The sequence below is a fragment of the Chrysemys picta genome, chromosome 1, assembly GCF_011386835.1.
Source record: "Chrysemys picta bellii isolate R12L10 chromosome 1, ASM1138683v2, whole genome shotgun sequence".
Taxonomy (NCBI): Eukaryota; Metazoa; Chordata; order Testudines; family Emydidae; genus Chrysemys; species Chrysemys picta.
Genome location: NC_088791.1, coordinates 359809174 through 359831200, shown reverse-complemented (window position 1 = coordinate 359831200; position 22027 = coordinate 359809174). Strand labels below are relative to the sequence as shown.

Sequence of the window (22027 nt, the reverse complement as noted above, 5' to 3'; positions counted from 1 at the left end):
TAATGGAAGACTTAAGTTACAGGATGATGGACCTTGATGGCAGGGGGAAGTTTGAAGAAATCTGCTACATCCTCTACATTCTCAAGTAGGCCACGCAACGTGCCCAAATAGCTTCATAGCAACATTGCGATTTGTGGTTCAGGACACCCAGTTAAAGAGCAACGTCTTGTTTCATTCTCCAGAATGAGGAAGCTCATGACTTTCACTGAGATAATCCACATAGTCTCAGAGACCAACTGTCACTTACTACACAAATTAGGTTTGACTCAATTTTTTTGTTTGTTTTTAAACCTCGTCTTAAAAACAAACAAGTTATGCTTGTGCAATATTATCGCTGTGGTAGAACTGAAGTGAGGAAAGTCAAAGTTATGGTTCCAACTTCAACAGTAACTCAGCTGCACTAAACACAAGTCAGATATGAATGGGTAAACTATACAAATGCAGTCCTACCAAGATTACCCAAAATGCTGCTTCCTGAAATAGCTATCATAGGACATGACCCATAACAGGGGTCGGCAACGTTCGGCATGCGACTCACCAGGGTAAGCACCCTGGCGGGCTGGGTCAGTTTTACTTACCTGCTGACGCAGCAGGTTCGGCCGATCGCGACCCCCATTGGCCGCGGTTTGCCGTCCCGGGCCAATGGGGGCAGTGAGAAGCTGCGGCCAGCACATCGCTCGCCCGCGCCGCTTCTCGCCGCCCCCCTTGGCCCGGGACAGCGAACCGCGGCCAGTGGGGGCCGTTAATCGGCCGAACCTGCCGCGTCAGCAGGTAAATAAAACTGGCCCGGCCCGCCAGGATGCTTATCCTGGCGAGCCGTGTGGCGAACGTTGCCGACCCCTGACCTATAACATTGACCATTCCCTCTATTATCCAAAAATTAGATTCACTGTCCCCCACTGTATCAAACAATGGGATGTTATATACATGTATGCAAGGGGACTAAATGGATTGATGCTGTGGGAAGATATAAGATCCAGCTATAGCACTGAACATGAAAAAACCCTACAAGTAATTATATTGAGCTTAGCTGCCTTTGAGCATTTGATACACACCATGTTTATTACAGAGCACCCATTCACCATGACTCACAGACAGCAACATCTTTCTCAAAAACTGATGTTCTGCCTGGAGCAGCTGTTCAGACAAAGCACTCTGACAACAAGAAGTAGTGTGGTATTAATTAACTGGAGACTTCCATTTTTATTAGTTGTCAACCAAGAGTACACTTTGTTAACGCTTGGGACAATTTTTAATAGGCATTTAGCAAAGTGAATTTTCAAGTTAAGACTGGATTTTTCCGCCTACCTACCTGAATTTAAAACAATTCAGAAAGATGTTCAAGGTCAGAAACATTAAATTCAAATTCAAGTGGATGCAGTGACCCGGGTACATTATACTTTAAACAAACTACAGGGAGGAGCCAGCCAGAGACTCCAGCTAGTAAAAGTAACCAAAGAAGGGACCCACAGACGCTGATATCATCAGAATTTTCTAGTTTTGACTGGACCTTCTCCACTCTGTGCTAACTGGCTATTTGTCCAAGGATGAATTCACACCAAGGAGCTTCTGGACTTACCCCTGAATTCCATGAATAATGTTACATCAGTATTGGATTTCATCTGCCAACACTAGTCTCACCCTCTTTACCACCATCTTTCAGGATACCAGATAAATCACCAGAGACCAGAGAGTACTGAACTGTCAGGGCTCAGCATAGGCTATATGCATCCGATGAAGTGGGCTGTAGTCCACAAAAGCTTATGCTCTAATACATTTGTTAGTCTCTAAGGTGCCACAAGTACTCCTGTTCCTTTACCAGAGGGATTCTTAGGATCTCAGCAAAACCTAAACATTGCTGTATTGAGAACCCTGAAGTGAAATTAACAATGAAAGGGAAATTGGTTTCACTGATTGTCACTGAAAGAGCTGAAGGAAATGAAAAAGGAAGTTGCATAAAGACTTAAAAAGCAAATAAGATATTTAATTTTTTTAGCTTTTTCTAGTATTTTCACCTGTTAGAAATAATACACAGTTTAAGTCGATGAAACTAAAGTATCTCAACTCCTACATTTACTTCAAATTACTCTAGTCAGCTTGATACCTCCATCTCTTCCTTATTCTGTTTAAGTTAAATTATTCTACTCTTTTTAGTTTCTCCTTGTATACAAGATCTTTGTAGACCTTTTCTATTTCCGTTACAAGATGTCCTCAGAGATAAAGTGCTATTTAGTTCTCAACATCAATTTTAGTTCACTACGTCACCTGAATCTACACAGAACAGCAGTTCTTTTAACCAGGGATCCTTATGGACTCTGTTACATATCATTTAACCTTTGTCCTTTTTACCTCAGAAATAATTCAAAGCATCAACATGTTTGCCTAAGTTGACATGGCAGACATCTGTTGACTTGTACACTCCAGCGTGCAATAGACCATAGTAATGCATTTTTGAAGCCTCTCCGCAAGCCTGGCTTAAATAGCACCAAGGATTCTTCACTAACAAATACTAATAGTGGAGCGGTATTAATTTTTTTGAAGATTTGGTTGCCAGTACATCTTGGGTTCAGTTTTAAGAAACTAATACCAAAGTATTGCCTTACCTTACAGCCTCTTATTTAATTGAACTGCTAATTCCTTATGGCCTTATTTGCACATTGAGATGCTTTTGCTATCCCCAAAATACACCTGCAGCGAGTTATGGCTAGGATTTTTGTCCTTCAGCTTTATAATAATCTTCTTTGGCCACTGAAATGCATATGGAGTGATTTGAGAATATTTCTTCTCTTTGGTTTCTGACAATTCGTTGTGCTCAATTTGTCATGGTTGCTTGGAGAAGCGTGCTTTAAAGGTTTTGTAAGGAGAAAGATCTTATATTAGTTCCACTGTCAGCCTTTAGAAGACAATTTCATCAATGCCCCTATTTTAGTTTTATCTTTAAATGCAACTTTACAACAACAAAATAAGAAAACTACAGTACAGTTGCACTGCAGCATCTTTTCCAAGTGAAACAGCTCATCTGTCATAATCTTCCGTGTATAGACAGCCACCACTACCAGTCCACATCAAGGATCATAGCCACCAACCAAGGCCCAATTCTGCAATAAGCTCGGTGCAAGTGCACCACTATGCTGGCAGAGCCCCCACTGAAATCAATGGGACTGCTCACAGGGGTCTGCACATCCAGAATTACGGCAGTTCCACAAGTCAAGCAAGTTTTTGCCACTTGCTATTCAGATAACAGCTTTGCAGTCTTGTGCTGCTTGACACCAGTATAATAATCCCTCTTCTCAGGCACAGAATGACATCCATATTCCCATTATGGAGACTCTCCATTTACCCACCCCCAGAACTCAATATCACATATAGCCAACACTGATAAAGTTAAGACTACTCCACTGAGCATGCTCAAGTAATCAGACATCCATTAGAGCAGGGGTGGGCAATTTTTTTGGCCCGAGGGCCACATCTGGGTATGGAAATCGTACGGCAGGCCATGAATGCGCACAAAATGCAGGAGGGGGTGAGGGCTTCAGCTGGGGGTGCGGGTTCTGGGGTGGGGCTGGGGATGAGGGTGCAGGAGGATTGGAACTGAGGAATTTGGAGGGTGGGGGAGGGATCAGGGCTGGGGTAGGGGGTTGGGGCACAGGAGGGGATGAGGGGTGCAGGCTCTGGGCGGCACTTACCTCAAGCAGCTCCCGGAAGCAGTGGCATGTCCTCCCTCTGGCTCCTATGCGGAGGCACAGCCAGGCAGCTCTGCTCGCTGCCCTGTCCGCAGGCCCTGTCCCTGCAGCTCCCATTGGCTGTGGTTGCTGGCCAGTGGGAGCTGTGGGGGCAGTGTGCAGAGCACCCTGGCTGCCCCTACGCATAGGAGATGGAGGGGGGACATGCTGCTGTTTCCGGGAGCCGCACGGAGCGGGGCAAGCACCCAACCCCACTCCCCGGCTGGAGCATTGCTCTCCATAACAGGTTCTCTGACACTATGGTGACAGGGGCCTTATAAGAGGATTATATCAGATCTTCAGTGAAAGAAGCTTGTTTTCATACCACTCGAGAAGCATATTCCAACACTATATAAAGTCAGCTAATGAAAACACGCAGCCCACCTACTCCCAACTGAGGTTGGGACCCTACAGTGAGCTCCATGTGGGAGATGTTCTGCTCAAAAAAACCCTGTCCTGGGACCCCTTTTTGAGTAGTCTGTACATGCCCAAACTCAATCTTGGGAGAGCAAAGAGAAAATAAAAAGAATTCAGACATGAAAAATGGGACCAAGGAGAGGGGGGGAAATGCTCATAGCAGAATAGGCTAGCGTTTCATTTAGTCAACTATGTGGCCTACAGATGAGGAGGAGTGAAGACGGGGGGGGGGGGAGACAGGATGCTGTTGTATCTTGTAAACTTGAAAGAGCTAATTTCTCAGCAATAGAAATATGAGACGGGATCAACAAAAAAACCTGACAAAAAGAGAGGAAACTGAGGAAAAAGTAAATGAGCAGAAAAGGAAACAAATGGAAAACTATGATGGAAACAGAATTTAGATTAGTGAAAGTTTCCTTTGTACAAACGCCTACGTGTGATGTTATTCTTTGGAAAGCATCCTGCAGCTCTTAATCTGAGGAAAAAAAGGAAAAGTCAATATTAGCAAGCTAGTGCTATTTAGCCTGGAGTCAAATGGTTTCCTGTTGTTCCTCTTGGGCACTGCAGATTAATGGCTAAAGTGGGTGTTTGTTAGCCACAGGCAGTTGCAGGTACATTAAAAACCTAAAATGATAACAGTCCAAAAGGCTGAGGGTTGTGTATTAATTAGGCTCCAAAAACTGGTTTTAAAACGGAGACAGCAAGTATTTGTTTACAATGACAATGCTATGGGATGAAAGCTTCGCAGAAGTAAATTAATCAAGTATGTGCAAGGCATGTTTTGCTTTGTCTTTGGCCAAAGGAAAGCTATCATAATTAAGGAGTTTAAAAGCAAAAACAGAGAAACCATATATATAAAGATTATAATTCAAAAAAATCTAATTCACTATATTCATTTTTGATAAGGATATCATACTACCTAGCTGCAATAGCAAAAAATCTTATCAAAATATTTTCCCATTAAAATTTAGTATTTAAAAAACCTGTTTTTAATGTTCTTCTATCTAGCATCATTTCAGGAGACAAGAACCAAAAATCCTGCACATTTTACCTTCATGCTTTGTTCAAATACATTCATTCAATGAGATGTTTGTTGAATAAGATCTGGGGTTTGGATTTTAAGATGTTGCACTTTGGGCTGCAGTTGCATGAGAATTCTGGAAATCAGGCACTAGCACAAAGTGAAACTGACCTAAAAGCAAGTGTAAACCAAGCGATTTTGACACTTTATTCCCACTGTCTAAAATTAAAAGTGTAAACTTCATAAATTAGAGGTTTTAAAAATTCATTATTAATCTTAGGTATTTAGTAACACAGGTCAGGAAGCTTTTTAAAAAGCAAACCATTTTTAACCTGACAATGTACCTAGGAATTACTTTGTGGAAGTTCTATGCCCTGTGTTATACAGGAGGTCAGATTAGATGATTTTTAAAATAGCATGCTACAACGCCAATCTCCATGTTTAAGGTTGAAAGAATGACGTAAGTCTATGTTTAAACGTTAGTTTTCTAGATTCAGAAAGTCAAGACAAATAAAAAGAGTTACAATGGCCTCACATAATTCAGTGTAAATATACTTGAGGAACATGGATAATTACCAGTATAATGTTTTTAAACTCCTTTAATGTCAATACAAGGTATTCTTCACGTCTTGTCCCAAGCAGCTGTGCATGTGCTATTAAGCAGTTGCTAGGTTTCAGGTGACTACATTCAGTACTAGCCAAAATATTCTCTTTACAAAGAGTTCTTACAATCAATGAAATTTATAAGAGCTTTGATATCCTAAAACGAGCCAAATCCTACAAAAGCTTATCACATGTATGCAATTTTGGCTTCAGCAGGAGACAGGTCTTTGCAGGATCAAGCCTAACAATGGAACTCTCATATCAAAACAAATTAATAAGCCATCTAGTCTGTTATCAGGGACAACAGCCAACACTCAATGCTTCAGATGAAAGCATTCCAACACCATAATGCATCTAATTATGTAATACCATTGGATACTCTGGCTCATTGCCTCCAGCTGGTGGTGAGCTTGTGCCATGAAGTATTATAGCCTTTATTTTTTTAGGCTAGGCAGAGTAAGTGTAAATGCTATCCCTATTTATATAGATGCCTAATCCTTGTTAGGATTTACAACAGTATATTCTACGGCAGTGTATTCCTTTAGGTAAGTTACACCTTGCATTAAAAATATGTTTGCCTATTTACATTTTTTGCCTTTTTCATATTGAATGCCCCCCTCAGAACCTGTCAAATCACCACAAAGAGTTTCTTATATTGTCCTTCTACATTAGGACCAGATTAATTCTCTCTGGGATTTATCTGAAAAGAGAAACCATTGAAGTGTTCGCTTCCCCACATAAAGCAATGCATTCAATAATTTATCTGCCAATCAATGCATTTATTGCCAGTCATCAACATTCCCCTTAATATCTTCTTATAGGCTGCATTATGTGCTAAACAGATTACATCAGAACATACTCCCATCTGTGATTCCAGGATCTTCCTATGCCACATTCCTCCCCCCATATATTTTTCAAATGACTGCTCTCACCCTTCTCCCTTGTTGCATGAGAGCTCAGCTCATCACCACCTGAGCAGTCGGACAACCTCATAAAAGGAGCATCAGTTACTGGGCAAGGGAGAAGGAGAACTGGAATGAGATGTCACGAGACCAGACCTGACACTTATTGGCAAAAAACAAGAGAGATGAGGAGGATAAACACATTACCAAGGGCAAAGCCAACTAATGCCAAATTAATGTGTCCGCAGAGGGAACAAAGACACCCACACCGAGTGGTCATGTTTGTTTTTTAAATGTCTCAAGACAGCAGTATCCAGTGGTGACTAAAATACACTTTGTTAAGGAACAGCAAAGTGCACCTTAGTGGGATACAATCTGCAAAGGGTGGGGGAATGTAACTCCCATCGGAGAGCTATCGGCCAGTGATGGGATAACCAGTGATCTGAGAACACGGCATGATGCCCTTTGGCGCAATCCAGTCACTCCAAAAGGCAGACACGCTGCCTCTAGCGCATAACAAGTCTGCCCCCTGCGGGCGGGTCACACTCGGGTCTAATTCCGGGGGGCTGGGTTCAGTGCAGGGCTGGGGGGGGGAATTGTGGCTATTGATTTACAGGGGGTCAGACGAGAGGATCTGGTGCTGCCTTCTGGCATGAAGCCCTCCCCCCACCCCAGCTCCCAGCCACGCGCGCACCCCCCCGGCAGCCCCCCCCCAGCCACGCGCGCACCCCCCGGCAGCCCCCCCCCCGCCAGCCACGCGCGCACCCCCCCCCGGCAGCCCCCCCCCCGAGCCACGCGCGCAACCCCCCCGGCAACCCCCCCCCGAGCCACGCGCGCAACCCCCCGGCAGCCCCCCCCCGAGCCACACGCGCACCCCCCCCGGCAGCCCCCCCCCGCCACACGCGCACCCCCCCGGCAGCCCCCCCCCCGCCAGCCACGCGCGCACCCCCCCCCGGCAGCCCCCCCCCCGAGCCACGCGCGCAACCCCCCCGGCAACCCCCCCCCGAGCCACGCGCGCAACCCCCCGGCAGCCCCCCCCCGAGCCACACGCGCACCCCCCCCGGCAGCCCCCCCCCGAGCCACACGCGCACCCCCCCGGCAGCCCCCCCCCCCCGAGCCACGCGCGCACCCCCCCCGGCAGCCCCCCCCCCCCGAGCCACACGCGCACCCCCCCCGGCAACACCCCCCGAGCCACACGCGCCCCCCCCCCCCCCCCAGCCACGCGCGCACCCTCGGCAGCCCCCCCCCCCCCCCGCCAGCCACGCGCGCACCCTCGGCAGCCCCCCCCCCCCCCGCCAGCCACGCGCGCACCCTCGGCAGCCCCCCCCCCCCCGCCAGCCACGCGCGCACCCCCGGCAGCCCCCCCACCCCGCCAGCCACGCGCGCACCCCCGGCAGCCCCCCCACCCCGCCAGCCACGCGCGCACCCCCGGCAGCCCCCCCACCCCGCCAGCCCCGCGCGCACCCCCGGCAGCCCCCCCGGCAGCCACGCGCACCCCCCGGCTCAGCCCCGGCCGCTCCCGGGCAGGGCACACCGCCGCAGACCCCCCGCCCATCGGGTCCCCACCTTGTCCCAGCTGAGCCATTGCCCGACCGCCCTGTCGTGTCAGAGTAACGGTCCCTCCGCTGCGCCCCGCGCGCCGAGCACCAGCAACACCACCAGCCGCAGCCCCGCCCCTTCGTCGGCCCCGCCCCCAACACTCGCCGCAGCCGCGTTCCAGGCCACGCCCACCTAGAGCCAGCGGCACCATCCCGGCACGCGCGCTCCTGGCCCCGCGCCCCGCCCGCCTCCGACTCCGGCCGGCGCTGCTGCGTGCCCGTCCCTGTACGGCCCCTCTCGCGGTGCCCCACGGGAAATGTAGTTCTCCCTCCCTTCGCGGGGCGAGCTGTGGGAGGAGACTCGGGAGAGTGAGGGACTCCAGTTCCCGGCAGTCCCTGCGCTCTCTCGCGGAGTTGGACGCCGCCAGTGTTTAGGCGGCTCGGGCTGACCCACTGTGGGTGCCCACCAAGTGTTCCCCTCTTGGTCAGAGACCATCTCACGCAGCCATGGCCCACTCCGGCTCCCAGTGACGCCAATGGGAAACCCCACCTTGATGGCAGCAGGATGGGGACTAGTGAATCATGGAATCTCAGGGCTGGAAGGGACCTCAGGAGCCAGCTAGTCCAACCCCTGCTCAGAGCACAACCAATCCCAACTAAATCAAGTGCACACACCAGCAATGATGTGCAGCCACCTCTGGGGCAGGGAGCAGCTGCTGAGCACTAGCCAAGCGTTTAGGACAGGAAGTGCAGGTCACAGAGCAGCTGAGTGGGCTCAGCGCTTGGCAGGCAGGATTCCAAGAGCCCATCCCACTTAAGAAGGAAAGGAGAAGGGTTTGCCATAAGTAAAGCATAGCTGTTCTTCTCACAAGCATGCCTGCCCAGCAGGTGCCCTGAGCCTGGGTATCGAGGTGTGTGCCTGGGGGGGATATAATACAGGTCTATGAAATCACAAATGATGTTGAGAAAGTGAATAGGAAACTTATTTACCCCTTGGCATAACACAAGAACCAGGGGTCACCCAATGAAGTTAATAGGCAGCAGGTTTAAAACTAACAGAAGGAAGTACTTCATACAATGCACAGTCCAAACGTGGAACTCATCAGGGGAGGTTGTGAAAGCCAAAAGAATAGTGAATAGTGAATCAGGTTCAAAAAAGAATTAGATAAATTTCTGGAGAATAGAGCCTTCCATGGCTATTAGCCAAAATAGTCAGGGATGTAACCCCACGCTGTGGGTGTTCCTAAACCTTCAACTGTCAGAAGCTGGGACTGGACAATGGGTTGGCTCACTTGATAAATTGCCCTGTTCTGTTCATTACTTTTGGACCATCCGGCACCAGCAACTGTTGGAAGACAGGATACAGGACCATGGGTGTGACCCAGTAGGTCATTCTTATGTCCGGAAAAGCCACATCTATGAGCAACGAAAATCTATCTATTAATGGAGATTCTCTCTGTCTTAGTAAGGAGGAGAGGATGGAAGATGATAAAAGACAGGTAGGATCTGATGAGAAACAGTCAATTAAAAAAGAGTCCCATTCAATGACATCATGTAATGGCAGACAGCTAAAAAATGACAGTTTTTTTAAAGTCCTTATATACAAATGCTAGAAGTCTAAATAATAAGATGGGTGAACTAGAGTGCCTCGTGCATGAGGTTAGTGATATAACAGGCATCACAGAAACTTGGTGGAATAAGGATAATCAATGGGACACAGTAATGCCAGGATACAAAATATATCAGAAGGACAGAACAGGTCGTGCTGGTTAGGGTGTGGCACTATATATGAAAGGAAGCATAGTCAAATGAAGTAAAAAAAAATGAACCAAACTGTACCATAGAATCTCTTTTGGATAGAAATTCCATGCTCTAACAATAAGAATATAGCAGTAGGGATATATTACTGATCACCTGACCAGGATGGTGATCGTGACTGAAATGCTCAGGGAGATTAGAGAGGCTATAAAAATAAAAACACTCAATAATAATGGGGAATTTCAACTATCCCATATTGACTGGGTACAGGTCACCTCAGGACTGGATGCAGAGAGAAAGTTTCTTGACACTTTAAATGACTGCTTCTTGGAGCAGCTAGTCCTGGCACCCAGAAGAGGAGAGGCAATTCTTGATTTAGTCCTAAGTGGAGCACAGGACCTGGTCCAAGAGGTGAATATAGCTGGACCTCTTGGTAATAGTGACCATAATATAATTAAATTTAACATCCCTTTGGCGGGGAAAATACCACAGCATCCCAACACGGTAGCATTGAATTTCAGAAAAGGGCACTACACAAAAATGAAGAAGTTAATTCAACAGAAATTAAAAGGTGCAGGGCCAAAAGTGAAATCACTGCAAGCTGCATGGAAACATTTTAAAGACACCATAATAGAGGCTCAACTTAAATGTATGCCCCAAATTAAAAAACATACTAAGAGAACCAAAAAAGTTCCACCGTGGCTAAACAACAAAGTAAAAGAAGCAGTGAGAGGCAACAAGACATCCTTTAAAAAGTGGAAGTTAAATCCTAGTGAGAAAAATAGAAAGACGCATAAACTCTGTCAAATGAAGTGTCAAAATATAATTAGGAAGCCAAAAAAGAATTTGAAGAACAGCTAGACAAAGACTCAAAAAGTAATAGCAAAAAAAAAATTTTTTTTAAGTACATCAGAAGCAGGAAGCCTGCTAAACAATCAGTGGGGTCACTGGACGATCGAGGTGCTAAAGGAGCACTCAAGGACGATAAGGCCATTGGGGAGAAACTAAATGAATTATTTGCATCGGTCTTCACGGCTGAGGATGTGAGGGAGATTCCCAATCCTGAGCCATTCTTTTTAGGTGACAAATCTGAGGAACTGTCCCAGATTGAGGTGTCATTAGAGGAGGTTTTGGAACAAATTGATAAATTAAACAGTAATAAGTCACCAGGACCAGATGGGATTCACCCAAGAGTTCTGAAGGAACTCAAATGTGAATTTTCAGAACTACTAACTGTAGTCTGTAACCTAGCATTTAAATCAGCTTCTGTACCAGATGACTGGAGGATAGCTAATGGACGCCAATTTTTAAAAAGGGCTTCAGAGGTGATCCCGGCAATTAGAGGCCAGGAAGCCTGACTTCAGTACTTGGCAAACTGGTTGAAACTCTAGCAAAGAACAGAATTGTCAGACACACAGATGAACATAATTTGTTGGGGAAGAGTCCACATGATTTTGGAGTCTTTCCAGTTACTTCAATGGGCTTTGAATCAGGCCCTCCAGGGCTCTTGCAGAGTAATTTACTACTTAATGTAGTAAATTCATGTGACAGATGTAGTAGAGGGTGGCATAATTGGGCTCTTTGTGAGGATAGGAGATGATGAAAGGCCTGGTATGAGCAGAAAATGATACACACGGAAAATACATATGAAACAGAAATAAAATAATAATAATGGGTCACATCTTCAGCTTCAATGGAGCAGCACTGATCTGAAGGTATGAGTCATAATCCCCTAGTCAGGAGCATGGCTTTTTTGCAGGTGTTTGTACAGTGTCTGGTACATTGAGGGGGCTACTAGACATGTCATGTCAGACATACCCATATACCTGAGTGTTGTGCCTTTCCAGCCACACACAGCAGCTGTAAACTGGTTTCACCAGCCACTTGAGGGTTCTCCACGTGTAGGGGAACACTTGGGTCATGCAGATGGACCATGGTGGCTCCTAGTCCTATGGTTGGTGTACTGGAATAGGCTGCCTCACTAAGAACCACCCCCCACTGGGTGAACAGGCTGATCCTCCCACAGCGGGTTTGACAGACCCTAAGTGTGTTGACCTTCCAGGCACACTGCAAGCCCCCTCTGTTTTCAATTGCAGACTTATTTGCTGGAAGTGATGGTGATCAGAGGAAAGGATCTTTATGGTGAGTGCAGATTTTATTGAGACATTTACTGGATTTTTAGATCAGTCCTTTAACTAACATTGGATCAATGTGTTATTTGCTACTTTAGCTAACGTGTTTCAGTTTTGTACTCTCAGAAGTCTGAGTGCCTTTGATCAACCTATATAAATAAACAAAAGGACAGGACGTTGGGATGAATTCATCGCAACAAAGGAAAAATGGATATTATTAATATTGTTCCACCATCTGTGTGTCTGGCACTTTCTAGAGTTGGAGTGCTGATTTAAAGGGCCATCCAGACAAGCTGGCATCATAACCAGTTCATCCAAGACAAAGTATCAGCCAACATCAAGAAACATGAGGGCAGGCACCTCATGGATAATGGACATCGGCCTGGGAGACTTCAAAAAAACAGCAAGAATGCGTGGCAGGGAAAAGGATGAGAAGCAAGGGCCATGACTGATGAGAAATATTAATCTTGGCCATTAACATGACTCCACCTGAGATCTGGGAGGATGGGTCTGAGCAAGGAGTTAAAAATATGAAACAATTGCACTTAGCTAAGATCTGCACTCTCAGCCAAAGACAAATAAAACTGCGATGAGGAGACCAGTTGTGCCGCCCTTACTCACAGAGATAGTGTTGTACTAAACAAGTATCAGAGGGTAGCCGTTTTAGTCTGTATCCACAAAAACGATGAGGAGTCCGGTGGCACCTTAAAGACTAACAGATTTATTTTATTTTTAACCACAAAAGCTTATGCCCAAATAAATCTGTTAGTCTTTAAGGTGCCATCAGACTCCTCATTGTTTTTGTACTAAACAAGTTGTCTTGTTGAAACAAGTGGGACTCTGCGTAGTGAGGTACAATCCAGAGACTCCATGATGTCTTGTAGGGACTCTGCAGTTGCTATTGATTTTACATGAAAGCTACTCAGATACTACGGTGATGGGCAGTAGTGTAAAACCAATAGTTAGCTAGATAATCAGCGTGAGTGAGGGTTATACAATTAGACCGTAGTTAAGGGCAAACTTTCCTTACAGCGGATGCTGGAAACTTCTGGTGGAAAATGAAAGATCAGATTTAAAACCAAACAATTGGCCTGAAGACCAGCTAGGATTTTCACTACTAAGCTCCCTCCTGAATCGCCCCTCTGATATACGGCCTGTATTGCCATATATCTCCAGAGATGTGTGGAGGGTCTTCTATATTTTCAAGGAAAACCCAGCTATACAGAGATGCTTAACACTGAGTCCATTAACTTATCAGTTATATCAAAGATGAATAGAGCTGTTTATGTTTGTATGCGGCACTCATACAGCACACATGCATCTGTTATATAATAAATATTATCTAAAGATACAATCTAGTATTGCAATAACTTTGCTTGATGTCCTGTGTTGTTTTCTCTCTGTCTTATGTAATAATGATCTTATCTAGTTCTATGTGATATCTGTTTTTATAGAAGCTGTGATGGGATGTGTAACGTTCCCATGGTGTTATCTGGACCGGTGATTTGCTAGGTCACTCCAATCCTCAACTCTGGGAACCAGCCTTACCATGCTTTGCTGTGAGAACCCCCACTCCTGGACTGTTCACGCACAACATCTAGCATGTAACCTGCTCCCAGCTACATGAGTGAGCACTTTTAGCAAGCTGGTGCTTGGATCGTGCAACCGAATGACACTAGCCAATATCTCCAGCCCCAGACCCAACCCTAGGAACCTCTGTCTTGCAATTTCCAGTTATGCCCACTGGACGCTGCAAGCTTATATGAGTTCATCAATTTAACAAAGAAATTGATATGTACCAGGTGTGACAAAGTTCCTCCTCTATCTTGGTGGGTCCTGCGCTTATTGGTGGATTTTCTTGCCTCAGAGATTCACCATGTGGGTTGGGGAACAGCCCAGAGACCTTCCCCTCTGGAAGAACCCACAGTCCAGGTCAATTGGGAGGTTTGGGGGGAACCCGGGCCCGCCCTCTACTCCGGGTTCCAGCCCAGGGCCCTGTGGACTGCAGCTGTCTATAGTACCTCCTGTAACAGCTGCATGACAGCTACAACTCCCTGGGCTACTTCCCCATGGCCTCCTCCAAACACCTGCCTTATTCTCACCACAGGACCTTCCTCCTGGTGTCTGATAATGCTTGTGCTCCTCAGTCCTCCAGCAGCACACCCTCTCACTCTCAGCTCCTTGTGCCTTTTGCTCCCAGCTCCTCACACTCACACCACAAACTGAAGTGAGCTCCTTTTAAAACCCAGGTGCCCTGATTAGCCTGCCTTAATTGATTCTAGCAGCTTCTTCTTAATTGGCTCCAGGTGTTCTAATTAGCCTGCCTGCCTTAACTGGTTCTAGCAGGTTCCTGATTACTCTAGTGCAGCCCCTTCTCTGGTCACTCAGGGAACAGAAAACTACTCATCCAGTGACCAGTGTATTTGCCCTCTACCAGACTCCTGTACCCCACTGGTCTGGGTCTGTCACACAGGCTTGTCTCTGACACACTTCAAACCAAACGCACTGCTTCAGGTAGAACAAACAAATGTATTAACTACAAAAGAGATTGTGAGTGATTATAAGTCAAAACACAACAAGTCACATTTGGTCAAATGAAATAAAAGCAAAATGCATTCTATGCTGATCTTAACACTTTCTGTGCCCTTACAAACTTAGATGCTTTTCACCACAGGCTGGCTGGTTGCCCTTCAGCCAGGCTCTCCGCTTTGATCAGCGCTTCAGTTGCTTGGTGGTGGTGTCTGTAGATAGAGGTGGAAGAGAGAGAGCATGGCAAACATCTCTCTCTTTTATCATGTTCTTTTTTCCCTCATAAATGATCTGGAGAAAGGGGTAAACAGTGAGGTGGCAAAGTTTGCAGATGATACTAAACTGCTAAAGATAGTTAAGTCCAAAGCAGATTGTGAAGAACTTCAAAAAGATCTCACAAAACTAAATGATTGGACAACAAAATGGCAAATGAAATTTAATGTGGATAAATGTAAAGTAATGCACATTGGAAAAAATAACCCCAACTATACATACAATATGATGGGGGCTAATTTAGCTACAACAAGTCAGGAAAAAGATCTTGGAGTCATCGTGGATAGTTCTCTGAAAATGTCCACGCAGTGTGCAGAGGCGGTCAAAAAAGCAAACAGGATGTTAGGAATCATTAAAAAGGGGATAGAGAATAAGACTCAGAATATATTATTGCCCTTATATAAATCGATGGTACGCCCTCATCTCGAATACTGCGTACAGATGTGGTCTCCTCATCTCAAAAAAGATATACTGGCACTAGAAAAGGTTCAGAGAAGGGCAACTAAAATGATTAGGGGTTTGGAACGGGTCCCATATGAGGAGAGATTAAAGAGGCTAGGACTCTTCAGCTTGGAAAAGAGGAGACTAAGGGGGGATATGATCGAGGTATATAAAATCATGAGTGATGTGGAGAAAGTGGATAAGGAAAAGTTATTTACTTATTCCCATAATACAAGAACTAGGGGTCATCAAATGAAATTAATAGGCAGCAGGTTTAAAACAAATAAAAGGAAGTTCTTCTTCACACAGCGCACAGTCAACTTGTGGAACTCCTTATCTGAGAAGGTTGTGAAGGCTAGGACTATAACAGAGTTTAAAAGAGAACTGGATAAATTCATGGTGGTTAAGTCCATTAATGGCTATTAGCCAGGACGGGTAAGGAATGGTGTCCCTAGCCTCTGTTTGTCAGAGATCACTTGATCATTACCTGTCAGGTTCACTCCCTCTGGGGCACCTGGCATTGGCCACTGTCGGTAGACAGGATACTGGGCTAGATGGACCTTTGGTCTGACCTGGTATGGCCTTTCTTATGCTCTTATGTTATGTTCTTATGTTCTCTTGGCTTTGCCCCCCACCCCTTCAGAGTCAAGTGAGCATTACCTCATTGTAGTCCCAAACTGACCAAGGGAAGGGGGGTGACTCACTCGAGAGTCCAACAGATCCTTTGTTGCTGCTTAGGCCAGTGTCCTTGTTCCTGTGAGGCTGGGCTGGGTTTGTCTCATACATGCCCTGATGAGGAGTGAACTGCCCCTCTGCTCTTGGAGAGTTTTTGTTTGGGCCTCTGCTCCTGGAGGGTTTTGCCTGGGCTTTTTTTAAGCCACGAGGACACATTTTCAGCTTCATAACTATATACATGAAATTACAACCTATAACATTGCTATAACAACAATGCTCTGTGCATCATGAGCCTTCTGAAAACACCCAACGTGACAAACTTTGCATTGGATACCACACAATCATATTATAAGGATGAACATGGGGGTGCAGGGTGTTCCCCAAGGTATAGAGCGTCACAGGGTGTCTGTCCCCTACAGGGCCTGAAGGGGTAAATTAGGCCAATTGACCTATAGGCCACAACTGGAGGAGAGTCAGGGAGTGCTGCGGCCTAATTTGCTGATAAAGTCCAGCTGGGGGAGGAGCTGGTCCAGGTTTATAAAGCCAGGAAGTTGGCAGCAGAATGTGGCTACAGGGAAGGAATCCCTGGGAATAGGGAGGTCTGTCACAGGGTTCAGTAGTCTGTAGTTACTCCCTGGGAGGAGGGAGTTTGAGCTGTTATACCCACAGTGGGAGGAACCAGAAACTGTAGAAAGGAGTCCAGGGGAGGAGCAACGGGGTCTGAGGGAAAGCAGACCGCAGTTGCCCAGTGCAAGGTTCCTGGACTGGAACCTGGAGTAGTGGGCAGGCCTGGGTTCCCCTGCTAGCCACGGGGGAAGTGGCACCCTCAGGGGAGTGCCAGAGAAGATTGCCTGAGACCGTTCATGTGGAAGAACTTTGGTACCCTGTAGGGGAAAACTGCTGAGTGACCTGGCCGGAGTGCTAAGTCACCAAGAGCAGGCTGCAGCTTGTGGAACTAGAGGAGGGCCAGAGAGGCGGAGAGACCGCATGTAACCGCGGGAAGGGGCATTGACCTCGTGAAGCTAATCCCCAGAAAGGCCAGAGGAGGTGCCATTCTAGTGGTGAGTCGAGCTCCCCGTCACAGAAGCATTGAAAGTGACTGGCCGATCGGATTATTTCTGAGAAGTCCTGACTGAGCTGCTCCTGGAGATGGGTTCTCTCCACTCGCTCCTTTGGAAGGTAATAAATAATACACGAATAACATAAATACTCTTTTGAACTTCTATAGCAACTTCCGCCTGCGGGTTTACAATCAGCATGGAATGCAGCCGAATAGCGCCTCATGTGACATAGCAAAGTGTTATCCCTAAGTCACAGACGGGGCATCTAAGGCACAGAGACACTTTGTGACTTACCTACGGTCTCCTAGCAAATGTGAGGCAGACTCAGGAATAGAAGCTGCATCTCCTAACTCCTGCACATGCTTTGCCATAAAACCACCCCTATCCCAGGGAGGTTTTTTAGTGGTCTTTGGTCAAAAGTTGAGCTCAGCTCTTTGGCCAGGCCAGAGAAACCCAGCCGATATAGCCTGTGGGCACAGAGTGATATTACTCTAAGGTGAAACGCTCTGTTGCACCAGGGGTGTGCCTGGTGCCACCTTCCAGCTTGTAGTGCCACCTAGAGGTACTCTACGGAGCTGAGCTTCTGAAAGACAAAAGCTGAAGCCTGAGATTCTCTGCAAACAGAATTTTGCATCTATCGGGAAATGCTGCCTTTGGGCTGCTTTAATATTTCATTTGATCACTACAGACCAGACTGTAGCCCACCCTTACATGGCTATGCAGGGATGTACTGGGAAGCAAGACCCTGGTCACACTCCCACTCAGCTCTGCTGCCTCTCCACATTGCAGGTGCAGGCATGGGAGAAGAAGAGTTGCACACCTGGCATTTCACCTCCACCCCCAGCCTATGCAGGTGGATGGGAGGGGGTGGAGAGGGGTAGGAAATGGGTGGAATCTTGGCTTTGCTCTTCCTCCCCCCAATACAACATGCTTAATAATTTGCTCCATTTATCTTTCTGGGTACTGAACTTAAGATGGCCTCTGCAGTGTGTACAGGAGAGATTAGGGTTACACTTTTTTTCTGAGCAAAGCTTGTACTCCACCATGTCTTCAAGAGAAGTTTGCAGCTCCATCAAACACACAAGCAGACGTCTTGGGGTCCAATTTACAAGCATTTAACTCTTCTAAGACGTGGGTTGTCACAGATGCAGCCGATGTGTCTTCTATAACCTGAACATCTAGAAATGCATCTGCTGGCCTACCCCTGACATCAAGATAAGACACGCAATGACTTAATACTCGATGCCCATTTGCACTGGTGCATTCATCAGACATATATGCACATTTTTTGAATGTGGTGAGAGAGTTCTTCACTTTTTCAACTGCTGAGTCCTTCAATGTTGCACCGCATGATTCTAACCAGTCCATTGAGTTTCTTGCAGAAAGATAAGCTTTCATGGGCTAAACCCCACTTCATCGGATGCATGCAGTGGAAAATACAGTAGGAATATATATATACACAGAGGACATGAAAAAATGGGTGTTGCCATACTAACTATAATGAGAGTAATCAGTTAAGGTGGGCTTGTTATAGTTAGTATGGCAACACCCATTTTTTCATGTCCTCTGTGTATACCGGTATATATATTCCTACTGTATTTTCCACGGCATGCATCCGATGAAGTGGGTTTTAGCCCCCGAAAGCTTATGCTCAAATAAATTTGTTAGTCTCTAAGGTGCCACAAGGACTCCTCGTTCTTTTTGCTGATACAGACTAACACGGCTACCACTCTGAAACCTTGCAGAAAGATAGTGAGCGTTTGCTGGTCTTGGTTGGAACCAGTGTCCAACTTCAGGGTTAACAAGTAACAATGCACTTAACATTGGCCTCCAGTTTGTAGGATGTGGTATCTTTTGCTTAAATAGAAAGTATGATACGACAGCCATGTTTGTTTGCATAAACTGTGTTGTGTCTCCAGCATTCTTAACAGCCTTATGAAGTACTTCTGGCAGTGACTGGCTTATAAGGCTTTCAGCAGGCTTGGTGTTTTGCAGCCTTTTCATGTAGTTTGTCAGCTCTGGCTTTGCTGATCGGTCCGGCAAACCAAGCTCCTGCAGTTTTACCAATTGTAACAGTGGGAAGCTTTCCTTCTTCGTAAGCTTATTTGCAAGAGGTGCACCAGCAGCCATGTTTTGTAACTTCAATAAATGGGACGAGTTTGACCGACAAACATCGGGAATTGCCTTTAGATTGTGGAGACTTTCTTCAGTAGGTAGCTGTATTTGTGCTTCGGGCTGTTTGGATGTTTTGAACCTGCAGAGGACATGTTGGTATATTCCTGGTTCTTGGTATGTTCTTCAGCTTGGTTGGGTTGACCCCTGGGAGGGTGATGGGGGAGTTTTTTTGGGGGGTGGGGTGTAGGGAAATTCCTGGTGTGGCTGGAGAGGATGTGGAAACCGCAGGAGGGCATTGATATTTATGCTTCCTAGTGAGAGCAGCTACAGAACGGTGCCCTTTCGACACTGACGGAGTAATGCTGGATTCTACGAGGAAAAGGCATTATGGGTGATGTGACTCCAGGGACCCAGATTGTTTGAGTTTGGAGCATCCAGCTATCATAGAATCGTAGAAGATCAGGGTTGGAAGAGACCTCAGGAGGTCATCTAGTCCATGAAGCTAAGAAGCTATCTGTTACCATGCCGGGAGTCTGGGTAGCTGAGGTACAACCTGTCCTGCCTGGCGAAGGCGGAAGATCAACTCAGCACTTACAACAACTAGCAGAGTGTGTGGGTCAACTAGCTGCACCAGCAGATGCTGCTTCAATTCCCCAGCAACCACAAAGAGGGTGTGTGTGGGGGGAGTTTCTTGCTACATATGGTCACAGATGGGCCATTTATTACAATATGAATGCAGGGCTAAGAATAATGCCTGGAAGCCATCAGGAAATTAGGGGTGAGGGCTGGGCTTGATACGGTGAATCAGAATAGACTAGGGACTAACTGAAGCAGAGCAAAGGCCATTTACTGAAGTAGCATTACCTCTGTTGCTGGTGTTGTATGGGTCACTGTGAATCAGACAGCTGCTGCCTGGTTTAGTGGCTATGGGAGCTGCTGTTTCTCTAGTGACTTGAGAACTTGGAGCAAATATCCCCCTGACCTATCCTCATCAGCTTCCTGTCCACGGAACTGAGGGCCAAGAATTGTCAGTTAAAGGCAAGGCAGATCTCACTGTACATATTGGTGCCTCAGCAGGGGACACCCCTTTGTGGTCACTGATATGGTCCAGTTTGGGAGTAGATTTTTGTAGACTGGAATCCGATGGCGATTCCATGTGCGTAATCAAACATCAGGGTGAGATGAAGATCGTGCTGAATTACACATAACACCAATGTATCAATTTCATCTTCTGTGACTGATACAACAGTGCCCTTGGAGGATGTGAATATCCTTTTGTCCAGTTACAAAGGCATCTTAATTATAGGACTTAGCGCCAAACTGGGATGGGCTCATTTGACAGCACTATATCGATACATCGAGATGTACACCCCATAAACAGAGACCCTCTTGCACAGCTGTGCCAAGACAGTAGAAAACCTGTTACAGGTCAAAAAGAGAGCGATTTGGCCATCTCATGGACATCACCAGTTTTTCTAGTCACAAGGGAAGATAAAGTACAGTGCTTTTGTGGGGTTGTTAGACAGCTAAATACTGTTACAAAAAACATGCACCGCCAATCCTACAGATTGATGATGTTCTGGACCAATTTGGGGGTGCTCAGGAATCCATTACTCTGGATTTGCCCAGTGGATATTGCCAGGTTCTCTTACGGAAGTTCTGCATAAAGATAACCTTCACTATTGGGCTGCGTCATTATAGTTCAGTTCAGCTTTTTGGGATGACCCAGGGGCCTGCTGCCTCTCAGAGATTAATGACTTAAGCAGATGTTTTTTCTACTTGGATGGTATCATTGTGTACACCATCCAGCTGGATGGAGCATCCGCAATGTCTATGAGCAGCATAGGAATGTCGACAGTTAGAAGCAATGAGGCCACCATCTTCAGGGGAAGTTCTGAGTGGCAGTTGGGCCCAGAGTTTTGCAGGTATTTATGTGCCTAACTCCCTGACTGAGTAAAGGTCAGAGTAAAGGTTAATCCATACTGGTTAACCACCTGCTCATAGGGAAAAGCAGGAATTTATGCCCCATTTTAGACAAAACCTTAACCTTAACTGGAGTCGCCACCAGGCACCTCCATAATACTTGATGTCGCTTATATGGTTAACAACCCTTGCTCCTTCCTTTATTACCCACCCGTGGTCATGGCAACAATGACATAAGTGCTGCAGTGTGACCTCACAATGCTGTGATTTGAACACTGGCTCAGTTGGCCCTCAGTGTCAGTTGCTTTTACTTGGACAGAAGGAGAGGCTGGGTATTGTGCTGGCTAAAGTCGATTTCAGATCCAAGATCTAATCTATTACTGAGAGGAAAAAAGTAAGTGGGCTTTCTTACTCCCCATGGCTGTCCTACCTCTGACCAACAGAGACCCACTTTGCTTAAATTCTGTTTGAAAAGGGTCACCAAATTAAATTGTTTTTTTTGGCCCAGAACCTCAAAGGTATTTAGGCACTTAACTCCCACTGAAATCCATGGGAGTTAGGAGCCTAAATACCTTTGAGAGTCTGGGCCTTTGTTCCATTTGATGTCTCTCTCGCTCTGGCATGAAAAGTGCCATCCTAACAGAATCCAGGAGGGAATCCAGCTGTCTGATCAGGGGCTACTTGTGCCCTACCTCTCTCTTACACTCAGTTCTTTAGTTCAGCTGTAAAAATTGTGGCAGATAGGGAATAACTCCAGAGTTGATAAGGCTGCCTGGTAAGGTTATATTTCATTAACCCAGCAGGGACTTCCGGAGCTGACTGAGATCCCTAGAAAGACTTGCCCCCTCTGGGAGTCTCTTCCGCTGATCCCTCTCTGGGACCCTGTTCTAGGATCTCACACAGGGCCCTTGTCTCTG

General features: G+C 46.4%; 1 long non-coding RNA gene across 13 annotated transcripts in view; it reads right to left on the bottom strand.

Annotated features, from left to right (window-relative positions):
* Positions 1-22027, bottom strand: part of LOC135983723 (uncharacterized) — a 344090-nt gene that overhangs the window by 28901 nt on the left and 293162 nt on the right. For 4 of the 13 annotated variants that reach the window (XR_010601499.1, XR_010601498.1, XR_010601491.1 and 1 more), the window contains exon 1: positions 8232-8352. The exons of 6 other annotated variants lie outside the window; for them this stretch is intronic. This is a non-coding gene — a long non-coding RNA (uncharacterized LOC135983723). Of the gene's footprint in view, positions 1-6695; positions 7180-8231; positions 8361-22027 lie in introns of those variants that run through there. 3 more of the 13 variants (XR_010601500.1, XR_010601492.1, XR_010601485.1) reach the window with 3 other exon arrangements.